The 13,690-nt window shown below is 43.1% G+C and overlaps 1 protein-coding gene and 8 non-coding genes across 9 annotated transcripts in view; all 9 read left to right on the top strand.

Annotated features, from left to right (window-relative positions):
* Positions 1–13,690, top strand: part of LOC137491295 (uncharacterized) — a 331,835-nt gene that overhangs the window by 232,392 nt on the left and 85,753 nt on the right. The gene's annotated exons all lie outside the window — the stretch shown is intronic.
* Positions 695–801, top strand: LOC137494717 (U6 spliceosomal RNA). Its single transcript, XR_011014663.1, has one exon. It is a non-coding gene; the product is annotated as a U6 spliceosomal RNA (small nuclear RNA).
* Positions 1,222–1,328, top strand: LOC137494932 (U6 spliceosomal RNA). Its single transcript, XR_011014876.1, has one exon. It is a non-coding gene; the product is annotated as a U6 spliceosomal RNA (small nuclear RNA).
* LOC137494925 (U6 spliceosomal RNA) lies at positions 1,749–1,855 on the top strand. The gene has a single exon (XR_011014869.1). It is a non-coding gene; the product is annotated as a U6 spliceosomal RNA (small nuclear RNA).
* LOC137494585 (U6 spliceosomal RNA) lies at positions 2,276–2,382 on the top strand. The gene has a single exon (XR_011014531.1). It is a non-coding gene; the product is annotated as a U6 spliceosomal RNA (small nuclear RNA).
* Positions 2,803–2,909, top strand: LOC137494953 (U6 spliceosomal RNA). The gene has a single exon (XR_011014897.1). It is a non-coding gene; the product is annotated as a U6 spliceosomal RNA (small nuclear RNA).
* LOC137495071 (U6 spliceosomal RNA) lies at positions 3,333–3,439 on the top strand. The gene has a single exon (XR_011015016.1). It is a non-coding gene; the product is annotated as a U6 spliceosomal RNA (small nuclear RNA).
* Positions 3,862–3,968, top strand: LOC137494532 (U6 spliceosomal RNA). Its single transcript, XR_011014478.1, has one exon. It is a non-coding gene; the product is annotated as a U6 spliceosomal RNA (small nuclear RNA).
* trnag-gcc (transfer RNA glycine (anticodon GCC)) lies at positions 11,436–11,506 on the top strand. Its single transcript has one exon. It is a non-coding gene; the product is annotated as a tRNA-Gly (tRNA).

The raw sequence follows: 13,690 nt of genomic DNA, 5'->3' as shown, positions 1-13,690 counted from the left end.
GCTTGTCGTCTTTATAGTCTATTTTGTCTCCTTTTTTAACTTCCTCTATCTACTGCACCGCTTTATAAATCGCGCTTCCTGGAGGTCCCGCCCAGCGGCCAATCTTAGCGCACGTTCAGTGGAACTTTCTCAAAGAGCCAACGGCACGCTACATGACATGACCAAATTCGGAAGCACGCTTTGTGGAACTTTGGAACGGGAAGAGAACCGAAGATTCTCCCGCAAGAGGCGAAAGGATGACACGCAAATCCGTGAAGCGCTCCATATTGCTGTTTTAGTGCGTGGGTAAAAGTACAGAAATGAAAAAAGACAAAAGACTTTTCACGATTCCAAATGGTGCATGAGGATGGGTTTAGCAAATCGTGGGAGGTGCTACTGGGTCAGCTGGAAAGTCTACATGCATGGTGAAAACGAATGTGGGATGCTTTGATCGTTTGTTTTGTTGTGCAACCAATGCACTTCCAAAGCCTTTGCTTTAGTGGGACTTTGCCATAGGCTAACCTGACACTCTAATTTCCCCCTGTCCATAAACTTGGTGACCTACTGCATCAATCAGTGTGCCTAGCACTGACAGGGCCAAAGCTCTGTAGTGCACGGCATACAAGTGGGAACATGGCTCTCCAGGTCCCACCACCTTGGAGGAACATTGCTGGGACTCGAGGCGTACGTATGCCCTGAGCCTGTCCACTCATCTGTGCTCGCTACGGTGGCACATATACTAAAATTGGATCGATACAGAGAAGATTAGCATGGCCCCTGCGAAAGGATGACACGCAAATCCGTGAAGCGCTCCATATTGCTGTTTTAGTGCGTGGGTAAAAGTACAGAAATGAAAAAAGACAAAAGGCTTTTCATGATTCCAAATGGTGCATGAGGATGGGTTTAGCAAATCGTGGGAGGTGCTGCTGGGTCAACTGGAGAGTCTACATGCATGGTGAAAAAGAACGTGGGATGCTTTGATCGTTTGTTTTGTTGTGCTAATGCACTTCCAAAGCCCTTGCTTTAGTGGGACTTTTCCATAGGCTATCCTGACACTCTAATTTCCCCCTGTCCATAAACTTGGTGACCTACTGCATCAATCAGTGTGCCTAGCACTGACAGGGCCAAAGCTCTGTAGTGCACGGCATACAAGTGGGAACATGGCTCTCCAGGTCCCACCACCTTGGAGGAACATTGCTGGGACTCGAGGCGTACATATGCCCTGAGCCTGACCACTGGTCTGTGCTCGCTACGGTGGCACATATACTAAAATTGGATCGATACAGAGAAGATTAGCATGGCCCCTGTGAAAGGATGACACGCAAATCCGTGAAGCGCTCCATATTGCTGTTTTAGTGCGTGGGTAAAAGTACAGAAATGAAAAAAGACAAAAGGCTTTTCACGATTCCAAATGGTGCATGAGGATGGGTTTAGCAAATCGTGGGAGGTGCTGCTGGGTCAACTGGAAAGTCTACATGCATGGTGAAAACAAATGTGGGATGCTTTGATCGTTTGTTTTATTGTGCTAATGCACTTACAAAGCCCTTGCTTTAGTGGGACTTTGCCATAGGCTATCCTGACACTCTAATTTCCCCCTGTCCATAAACTTGGTGACCTACTGCATCAATCAGTGTGCCTAGCACTGACAGGGCCAAAGCTCTGTAGTGCACGTCATACAAGTGGGAACATGGCTCTCCAGGTCCCACCACCTTGGAGGAACATTGCTGGGACTCGAGGCGTACATATGCCCTGAGCCTGACCGCTGATCTGTGCTCGCTACAGTGGCACATAAACTAAAATTGGATCGATACAGAGAAGATTAGCATGGCCCCTGCGAAAGGATGACACGCAAATCCGTGAAGCGCTCCATATTGCTGTTTTAGTGCGTGGGTAAAAGTACAGAAATGAAAAAAGACAAAAGACTTTTCACGATTCCAAATGGTGCATGAGGATGGGTTTAGCAAATCGTGGGAGGTGCTGCTGGGTCAACTGGAAAGTCTACATGCATGGTGAAAAAGAACGTGGGATGCTTTGATCGTTTGTTTTGTTGTGCTAATGCACTTCCAAAGCCCTTGCTTTAGTGGGACTTTTCCATAGGCTATCCTGACACTCTAATTTCCCCCTGTCCATAAACTTGGTGACCTACTGCATCAATCAGTGTGCCTAGCACTGACAGGGCCAAAGCTCTGTAGTGCACGGCATACAAGTGGGAACATGGCTCTCCAGGTCCCACCACCTTGGAGGAACATTGCTGGGACTCGAGGCGTACGTATGCCCTGAGCCTGTGCACTCATCTGTGCTCGCTACGGTGGCACATATACTAAAATTGGATCGATACAGAGAAGATTAGCATGGCCCCTGCGAAAGGATGACACGCAAATCCGTGAAGCGCTCCATATTGCTTTTTTAGTGCGTGGGTAAAAGTACAGAAATGAAAAAAGACAAAAGGCTTTTCACGATTCCAAATGGTGCATGAGGATGGGTTTAGCAAATCGTGGGAGGTGCTGCTGGGTCAACTGGAAAGTCTACATGCATGGTGAAAACGAATGTGGGATGCTTTGATCATTTGTTTTGTTGTTTTAATGCACTTCCAAAGCCCTTGCTTTAGTGGAACTTTGCCATAGGCTATCCTGACACTCTAATTTCCCCCTGTCCATAAACTTGGTGACCTACTGCATCAATCAGTGTGCCTAGCACTGACAGGGTCAAAGCTCTGTAGTGCACGGCATACAAGTGGGAACATGGCTCTCCAGGTCCCACCACCTTGGAGGAACATTGCTGGGACTCGAGGCGTACATATGCCCTGAGCCTGACCACTTGTCTGTGCTCGCTACGGTGGCACATATACTAAAATTGGATCGATACAGAGAAGATTAGCATGCCCCCTGCGAAAGGATGACACGCAAATCTGTGAAGCGCTCCATATTGCTGTTTTAGTGCGTGGGTAAAAGTACAGAAATGAAAAAAGACAAAAGGCTTTTCACGATTCCAAATGTTGCATGAGGATGGGTTTAGCAAATCGTAGGAGGTGCTACTGGGTCAACTGGAAAGTTTACATGCATGGCGAAAACTAATGTGGGATGCTTTGATCGTTTGTTTTGTTGTGCAACCAATGCACTTCCAAAGTCTTTGCTTTAGTGGGACTTTGCCATAGGCTAATCTGACACTCTAATTTCCCCCTGTCCATAAACTTGGTGACCTACTGCATCAATCAGTGTGCCTAGCACTGACAGGGCCAAAGCTCTGTAGTGCACGGCATACAAGTGGGAACATGGCTCTTCGGGTCCCACCACCTTGAAGGAACATTGCTGGGACTCGAGGCGTACATATGCCCTGAGCCTGACCACTGGTCTGTGCTCGCTACGGTGGCACATATACTAAAATTGAATCGATACAGAGAAGATTAGCTCGGCCCCTGCGAAAGGATGACACGCAAATCCGTTAAGCGCTCCATATTGCTGTTTTAGTGCGTGGGTAAAAGTACAGAAATGAAAAAAGACAAAAGGCTTTTCACGATTCCAAATGGTGCATGAGGATGGGTTTAGCAAATCGTGGGAGGTGCTGCTGGGTCAACTGGAAAGTCTACATGCATGGTGAAAACGACTGTGGGATGCTTTGATCGTTTGTTTTGTTGTGCAACCAATGCACTTCCAAAGCCTTTGCTTTAGTGGGACTTTGCCATAGGCTAACCTGACACTCTAATTTCCCCAGTCTTTAAACTTGGTGACCTACTGCATCAATCAGTGTGCCTAGCACTGACAGGACCAAAGCTCTGTAGTGCACGGCATACAAGTGGGAACATGGCTCTCCAGGTCCCACCACCATGGAGGAACATTGCTGGGACTCGAGGCGTACATATGCCCTGAGCCTGACCACTGGTCTGTGCTCGCTACGGTGGCACATATACTAAAATTGGATCGATACAGAGAAGATTAGCATGGCCCCTGCGAAAGGATGACACGCAAATCCGTGAAGTGCTCCATATTGCTGTTTTAGTGCGTGGGTAAAAGTACAGAAATGAAAAAAGACAAAAGACTTTTCACGATTCCAAATGGTGCATGAGGATGGGTTTAGAAAATCGTGGGAGGTGCTACTGGGTCAACTGGAAAGTCTACATGCATGGTGAAAACGAATGTGGGATGCTTTGTTCGTTTGTTTTGTTGTGCAATCAATGCACTTCCAAAGCCTTTGGTTTAGTGGGACTTTGCCATAGGCTAACCTGACACTCTAATTTCCCCAGTCTTTAAACTTGGTGACCTACTGCATCAATCAGTGTGTCTAGCACTGACAGGACCAAAGCTCTGTAGTGCACGGCATACAAGTGGGAACATGGCTCTCCGGTTCCCACCACCCTGGAGGAACATTGCTGGGACTCGAGGGGTACATATGCCCTGAGCCTGACCACTGGTCTGTGCACTTCCAAAGCCTTTGCTTTAGTGGGACTTTGCCATAGGCTATCCTGACACTCTAATTTCCCCCTGTCCATAAACTTGGTGACCTACTGCATCAATCAGTGTGCCTAGCACTGACAGGGCCAAAGCTCTGTAGAGCATGGGATACAAAAGGGAACATGGCTCTAGGATAGAAAGGAGGAAAGACAAAAGGTTTTTTACGATTCCAAATGGTGCATGAGCAGGGTTTTAGCTGTTGGGATAGTTTACAGTTTAACCCAAAGAATGACCAGTCTGATAGATGAAGAAGAGCTGGAGTCAGAGATTCAAATAAATAAATAAATCAAGTTTACCTAAGATAGTTTGCAGTTTCATCATCAGAAGCCAGCTTCAACACTCGCAATAAGTTCCTAGGCTGCTCTGCTTACAATCACCAATCAATAACAATTATACTCTGACATAATGTCATTTCCAACTGAACACTGTGATTATCAGTTGTCATGGAACAGGCAGATAGCAGCTCATAGCTGATATCTAATGAGAGAGAAAGAGAGTTTTGAGCAATCCAGAACTGTTAATGTATGTTTACTCAATTTAAACATACATTAAACATAACATTAACTTCAATAACATAATTTTATTGTAATCTTTTACTCAAGCCCGTCCTAAAACATATAAAACAGAGTTGACATGCTTTTTCAAAGTAATGCTGTTACAGTCAACAACAGTTTTAGATCTTTCAGGGGTTAACTGCATCCATCAAAGTATTATTTCAACCCCCATTTATGTTACTTATATATTACTAAAAATATTTAAATCCAACCATAAAGCTGCTTGTTTGCACAGACTTACATGGCACATTTTTTATACAGACATGTCTCTGTTACTTTTACAGCCAAAAGTCAAAAGTCATGGTGAGGGCTAAACCAAGATAACAGTGCAGTCACACAGAATCTCATCTCCTACGACAAAACATAAGCTATTCTTTATTCCCATAATGTTACTGTCAGTTTCTGTGCTTGTGCTTTTTGCTACTAGACACTCAATATTTAGATTTTAGCTTTTCATTGACAATTAATTGCCAAAGGCATTTTTTTTTCTAAAATCGGTTCTAAAATCATTTTAAACCTGAGAGCTTAGCTGAGCCATTTACTGCATTCTGCTCTCATCTGTTTCTTTTTATATCAGAGTTTAAGAGTTTCCAAGATGTGGAAACTGTCCAGATCGGTCCAATCCAGTTAGGGTCATATTTTTTTTTCGGGATTGCTACTGGTGCATCATTGATCAATCAACCTCGCCCTAATATTTCTAGGTTTCTTGTCTGACTTTTGTGGCCACTACTATCTAATGGATACCGATTAAGATGTTATTTAAGAATTTATTTATTTATTTAACTATTTCTTTCCCTAATAATCTGACCTACTCTATTCTTAGGATTCGGGCCCTTTTGTCTGTGAAACAGCAAGATAGCAGTGGTGGAACTAATTACAATCTCGGGTTAATTTAGTCCACTACTAAATAAAAACCAGTCCAAGTTTTATCCCCGAGAATGTCCTAAAAGCCTCTTACACACCCGTCACTGAGTACTTAACTCTGGGTGGAGGAGGTACACCCCTCAACTGCTGTTATACTTATTACTATCGTTATAGGTGTACCGCAAAATGCACCAGCTCACAAGGGGATTCCACACAAATCTACCACAAAATTTTGCCTTTCATTCACGTCTGAATGAGAACCCAACAGCGTTCTGTTACTACCCACTACTCCACAGACCATCCCTAGTCTATAATATTTTAAATCTTTCTACATTTCTTTTTGTTGATTGATCAATGGTGTCACCAGTAAACAAGTGCCACGCGTCCTCCACCAAAACTGTAGGGATAGTATACAGTTTAACCCAAAGAATGACCAGTCAGGTATTTAAAAAAGAGCCAGAGTCAGAGATTTAAATAAATAAATCAAGTTTACAGAAGATAGTTTGCAGTTTCATCAGCTGAAACCAGCTTCAACTCTCGCAATGAGTTCCTAGGCCGCTCTGCTTACAATCACCAATCAATAACAATTATACTCTCACATATTGCATTAACTGCGTCATACATATAGGTGTTCTAGCCTGATTGGTTAAAACACAGATAGACTAGGAGAATTTCCACGTGGGGTTTGTGCGTATATTCTTAACAATATCTTAAAGGTTCAGTAGGTGATCTGCCAAAATGCTAACCGCTTAGCATATTATCTTTGGACGGCGGCGAGGGACTGTGATTTAAAGCCACACCCCCTGAAATTGCGAACGCGCGCACCGTGTCACAACAGCAGACAGACAACCCCACTAGTTCATGTCATTTGCCAGTTAGTGCCAGCGCCATGCAGGAATTACATTTATTACTTAGCCACACTTACATGCTATTTCAGAGTGAATATTCAGAGTAGCGATAAACAGTATAGGAAGGCTGTCATTGTTCAAAAATGACCAAACGTAAATATAAAAGCAACTTCAGCTTAATAAAGCAGGTTAGGCTGAAAAGCGCTATTTGCTGATGTTTTGTTGTTGAACTAAATATAAATATTTCTATAAATCATTATCAATGCTGTAAAATGACCTTATGAAACTGAAAATAATCACATCAATATTTCACCGCGAGACTTCAGTGGCTGAACAACACGTCTGTGCATATAAGTCATTCATAACACAACACAATCTAACGTCAGCTTAGCCTGACTAAAATAGTTTTAAAACAGAACATTACCTCTCTAATAGTAATACTTCCTCCATGGTGTTGTCCTTCCTTCAGTGTGCTAAAGCAACACCAATATTGATTCAGGTTTTTAAAAGTTTTAATTCAGCATTTGATTTCTCCCGGTCCGTCTCGGGACCGCGCGTGGTCGTTTATACAGACGGGCACATGCTAATGGCGGATATGCGTGAACAGATGCACAGAAGTCCGAATCTACATTTGCTGACAGACAGCCTGACCTGCTTATCGGAATTATGGGAGATGACAGTCCGACTCTATTTAATTGGATGAACATTTTTTTTGTTTTATGCTTTACCCAGAATATAAAAATACATATAAACACATTTACATCATTTACTGTAATCATTACTATTGGACAGTGAAGAGACTTTTAACCAGAACAAAAATTAGTGATTGTCTTCAGAAATTCAGTTTCTGAAGATAATCACCTACTGCACGTTTAAGCATAAACGTCAGACATCCCTTAGACTGATTAAAGCTGACTCCAGACCTGTGAAACGGATCAACAGTCAAATAGAACACACACACTTAAAGTATAATCTGTTACTTATTCAAGGCTGAGTGTACTCTCAGCCATCTTTATGAAAACTGGTTAAAAATTGGTATAGTCTACATTCAGGCAGTTATATTCTTATCATAGTCATAGTCTATCTTGAATAAAAAGTAGAATTACTTTAAAAGAATTAACCGTAAAAACAGCAAAATCACTTTAGACATTTTAGACGGTATTAAATCATAGAAATAACAATAGAAACAGTTGATTCCCGTCCTCAGCCCTCAGTTCCACTTAAAGGGTCACAAAACACCAAAACACATTTTTTGAGCTGTTGACAGTCGTATATGTGTCCCACACTGCTAAAAACACTATTAGGACACTTATATTTCACTAAAAAGTGTAAATTGGTTGTTTTTGCGTTATTTCAAGCAAATTCGTACTTCCTGTTTGAAACGAATTTTTGAAGCTGCGTCACGGTCATGACATAATAGCGTGTATTCCAGCGTGCAGACTGGGCGTCTGTGCCAGAGTGAGTCTTATTACGTCTTACAGTGTGTTGCATTAATGCATGAGTAAGGCTTGGTTCAAACCAATCAGCGCGCTCTATTGTGCAACTTCATTAATATTCATTACTGTCAGAGTGTAGACGACAAAGACGCCACGTTGTGTTGGCAAAACAAGCGTGAAGTGTTGCTTTTATAGTTTGCTGCAGTTAAGTTTCGTTTTCATTTTCTCTCTGTGAGAGTGCAGACTCGTGTGGATTAAGTGTACGCGACGCGCGACAATAATAACTTACGTGTCTAAGGAGGATTATTGTTTACCTGAGAGCTGTTCTGATCTGCTAACGCTGAGATCCGGAGTAGCAGTCGATTCTGTTCCCTTCTGGAATTCCAGTTCCCCCTCCACGAAGCGTATCCGCTAACAGCGTATGCGGACACAGCCGGATTTGCGGGCACCGGATTCGCTTGTAACGTTAGTCTCCTCTAAATAAAGACGCAGCTCTAGTTGCTGGTGATTGTCCTGTCTCTACAGATTTGGTAAGTGAGCGACCAGCGCTCATTGTTTATTCAGTTCGTATTTTATTCGTATCAAACAAACTATTGCACCGAGTGTAAACAAGTTTGCACTAACAGTTACAACCAAACTAACCTCGTGTTGGATTGTGTGACCGGAATAAGACACGCGGTTTTCTGACCCTACCTGCCGTGTGCATCTAAGTTTCCGGGAAATGCAGAGTTTTTTTTTCTCTCATTTGCCGTGCGGTATCAAACATTGCATGACGAATACACGCTTAGAGCAGTTCCTCGAATCAAATATCTCGTTTGTCGCGAGGGACATGAATGAATTCCCTGAATGAAAGAGCCAAACTGCAGTTAAAGTCCACCATTTAATAATTTGGCAAATAATTCGACTACAGATGTCCATGTAAACACAGTCACATTGTCCGCTGTGGGTGGTGTTTTGACTCTGAAATTCAGCGCGCCCAAATGGACACTCCCATACCAAGCCTCGTTTCTTCCTCCGACACTCCCCCCTAAACAGAGCTGGACACGCCCACTTTTCTGACTTTTTCCAAAGTAGAGGTGTGAAAACACCCTGCTGAAACGAGGGGGTTTCATGGCCCTTTAAGGTCTCCGTGACCTCTGACCTAGTTTGGTGGATTCTGATAATAGTTATAAAGAGACAGGCAAATGCACTGAACATTCTTATATTAAGCAATGTGTTACCTTATTCATTAATTAAAATAATTTCACAGTTAAATACTCATTCAAATGATGAAATAATTATATTTAATAAAAAAAAATCATGAGAAACAAGATAATGAGAAAAGGATAAACGTTGGTCCATGATAAGACGAATTGGAAAGCAGAAATCCGAATCCTTCAGCAGGAGAGCATGTGTTTCAGGATTAGAGGTTCAGTGGAAGAATTCTCCCCTGCCAGGTGGGAAACCCAGGTCCGATTCCCGGCCAATGCAGTTGCTCGTTTGTGTTGCTACTCTTCCTGCTGCAAGTAACAGCCTTGTGGCAGCCACACAACACAAAGCCAAGAAACAACATTGGTCAGTATTGGTGGTTCAGTGGTAGAATTCTCGCCTGCCATGCAGGAGACCTGTGTCTGATTCCCGACCAATGCAATTCTTGTTTTGTGTTGCTACTCTTTCAGCTGGAAGGCTAACAGCCTTGCAGCAATCACACCCCACTAGGGCAGTAGCATAACCATATCAACATTGGTGATTTTGGTAGAAATCTTGCCTGCCATGTGGGAGACCTGGGTTCGATTCCCTGCTAATGCAATTGCTGTTTTGTGTGGCTCCTCTTCTAGCTCTGGTTGACGGCCTTTAAGCACTCACACAACACAAAAGCAAGGAAGAACATGGGTCAGCATTAGTGGTTCAGTGGTAGAATTCTTGCCTGCCTTGCGGGCGACCCGAGGCCGATTTCTGTCCAATGCAATTCCTTTCTTGTGTTGCTACTCTTCCAGCTCTTGGTAACAGCCTTGCAGCAATCACACCCCGCTAGGGCAGCACCATAAGCATATCAGCATTGGTGGTTCAGTGGTAGAATTCTACCCTGCCATGCCGGAGACCCGTGTCCAATTCCCAGCCAATGCAATTCCTTTTTTGTGTTGCTACTCTTCCAGCTCTGGGTAACAGTCTTGCAGCAATCACACCCCACTAGGGCTGCAGTAAAAGCTTATCAGCATTCGTGGTTCAGTGGTAGAATCCTCGCCTGCCACATGGTAGACCTAGAGTCGATTCTTGGCTAATACAAGTGCGGTTTTGTGTGGCTCCTTTTTCAGCTCTGGTTGACGGCCTTTTAGCACTCACACACTACAAAGGCAAAATACCATATCAGTAAGCATTGGTGGCTCAGTGGTGAAATTCTCGCCTGCCATGTGGGAGACCCAGGTCCGATTCCCGGCCAATGCAATTCCTGTTTTGTGCTGCTACTCTTCCAGCTCTGGGTAACAGCTTTGCAGCAATCACACCCCACTAGGGGAGCAGTATAAGCATATCTGTATTGGTGGTTCAGTGGTAGATTTCTTACCTGTTATGCGGGAGAACTTGAGGCGATCCCCGGCTAATACAAGTGCGTTTTTGTGTGGCTCCTGTTTCAGCTCTGGTTGACGGCCTTTTAGCACTCACACAACACAAAGGCAAGAAAAAGCATTGGTCAGCATTGCTGGTTCAGTGGTAGAATTCTCGCCTGCCACACGGGAGACCCGGGTCCGATTCCTGGCCAATGTAATTCCTATTTTGTGTTACTACTCTTCCAGCTCTGGGTAACAGCTTTGCATCAATCACACCCCACTAGGGCTGCAGAATAAGCATATCAGCATTGGTGGTTCAGTGGTAGAATTTTCGCCTGCCACGCCGGAGACCTTGAGTCGATTCCCGGCTAATACATGTGCTGTTTTGAGTGGCTCCTGTTGCAGCTCTAGTTGATGGCCTTTTAGCACTCACACAACATAAAGGCAAGGAACAACATTGGTCAGCATTGTTCGTTCAGTGGTAGAATTCTCGCCTGCCACGCGGGAGACCCGGCTCCGATTCCCGGCCAATGCACCTTCTGATTTTGGTTGCTACTCTTCCAGCGCTGGGTAACAGCCTTGCAGCAATCACACCCCACTAGGGCTGCAATAAAACCATGTTAGCATTGGTGGTTTAGTTGTAGAATTCTCGCCTGCCACGCGGTAGACCTTGAGTCGCTTCCCGCCTAATACAAGTGCAGTTTTGTGTTGCTCCTTTTTCAGCTCTGGTTGACGGCCTTTTAGCACTCACACACACAAAGGCAAGGAAGAATATGGGTCAGCATTGGTGGTTCAGTGGTAGAATTCTCGCCTGCCACGTGGGAGACCCGGATTCGATTCCCGGCCAATGCAATTCCTGTTTTGTGTTGCTACTCTTCCAGCTTTGGGTATCAGCCTTGCAGCAATCACACCCCACTAGGGCTGCAGTATAAGCATATCAGCATTGTTGCTTCAGTGGTAGATTTCTTGCCTGCCACACAGAAGACCGTGGTCCGATTCCCGTCCATTACAATTGCTGTTTTGTGTAGCTACTCTTCCAGCTCTGGGTAACAGCCTTGCATTAATCCTTGCAGTGCTCCTTCATTGCTGAGCTTGACTTGTCATTTACTATCGCCCACCCACTCGTCACATTATGTAAGAAATTAGCGGAGGATAGACCCGCCTTGGTGCATCTGTCTGTCTCCAGGCAGCACGCAAGCTATCTTCTTACACACGGCATCTTGCCAGAGTTTAAAAAAAACGTCTGTCTGAGAAGCTTAAGAATGGCATGTTTTCAGTCAACATTGACGAGGCCACGGACAAAAGTATGGATAAAATTCTTAATGTCCTGGTCCGATTTTATGACGAGGATGCAGGCAGTGTGAAAACACAGCATCTTGCCAGCAAAAAAGTAAATATTGCGAATGCCTCAGCTTTGATGCTGGAACTAAATGACGTCCTGCACTCATATGGGCTAAAGTGGAGGCAGGTCACCAGTATGCTACTAGACAATTGCGCAGTGATGAGGGGGAAGAAGTTGGGGCTTGAGACCCTAGCTAGAAAGGAGAACCCCAATCTGTTGGACATTTTGGGAGACACTGTCCATATGGTGTCAAATGCGGCTAAGGCTCTCATGAGCCCATTTCAATCAGAGGTGGAAGATTTTTGCTCTGATGTTTATAATGACATAGAGAAGTCCCCCAAGCAGAAGGAGATTTTTGCACAATTTCAGAGTTTACTCCATCTCACCCCCCAAGAGCTTGATAAGGCCCATTAGTAACCGATTCATTCAGATGCTTGAAGTCTGCAGTAGAATGAATGAACTACTGGATGTACTCGTGGTGCACTACTATCATGTCCTGGACCCAAATGAGGAACACAAATACAGGTAGGCCTAATAAAACTCTTTTTAATAATAACAGGTGTGATGTATTTAATGTTTGTTATTTAGTTTAGTTAGAATAAGCTCATTATGGAATGTACAGGAGGCCTAATGATGCAACATCTTTTGAGATCTTTTTTTAAATGGTTATGGTAGGTGTTAGGAAAATAGCAAATTATCAGCATATCAAGGTAATAGGCTATATATATATATATATATATATATATATATATATATATATATATATATATATATATATATAATGTGTGTGTGTGTGTGTGTGTGTACTACAGAAGGCTTCTTAATCAGGTTTTTGAGCGGCATGACCTCACAACTGAGGAAAAGGCCAGGATAGTAGTTCTTCAGAAAGAGCAGGCAGCAGCGTCCCGGACGGGAACACAAGTTAACCAAGACCGAAAAGATCGCATCTCTGTGCATCTCTAAGTCTTGATTGACTTATACAGAGGTATCTTTTGTATGACTAGGCAAACTTAATGCAACTTGAACTTGATGTTGTATTGGTTAAATATTTTTGTGTTTTTAGTGTTTGTAGTCCACTAGCACCTGATCTAACAAATTACCTAAGTCATGATACAATGAAACAGTCAGGTCTTTTCTACAGCAACAATAACCAAATTAATGAGAATATGATCAACATTTAAGTACTGTGTGAAGAACTATGTTGTGAAGAACTATGTATCAAGGTAACAGTTTCCTATAATTTACTCCTGTACATGAAAGTGAGTAACATATTCAAAAGCCATCTCTGTAGTCTCATTACAGAGTCTAATCTAATTTTTATTTATCAGAGGATGCAAGACCTAGACTTGATACCTAGAAACATGTGATGTCACCTCAAAGGCTATTTTTTGCATTGTGTCAGAAAGAAAAATGTTTTGTTATACAGTCATCTTGGAATATATCAAAAAGTAATTCCCTCTGTTATATGTATGACAGTATGACTAGTGTTCTGATCTAATTAATGTTTTGCTGGAAATAAATTTAGTTGTATTATTATTTAGTTACAGTATATATTGTATTTTAAATACATAATCATACTTTTGTTCAGTTATTTCCCACACCAGTCATGAGTTTTAATTGCTCAAATTGAATTATTTATTTTTCTTATATTTGCAGGGGTCCTTCTGACATTTCAGAGATTTGTCAAAAAGCTT

Source organism: Danio rerio, chromosome 4 (genome assembly GCF_049306965.1).
Source record: "Danio rerio strain Tuebingen ecotype United States chromosome 4, GRCz12tu, whole genome shotgun sequence".
Classification (NCBI taxonomy): Eukaryota; Metazoa; Chordata; class Actinopteri; order Cypriniformes; family Danionidae; genus Danio; species Danio rerio.
Note: the sequence above shows the minus strand (reverse complement) of the source record. Positions and strands in the feature narration are given on the sequence as shown.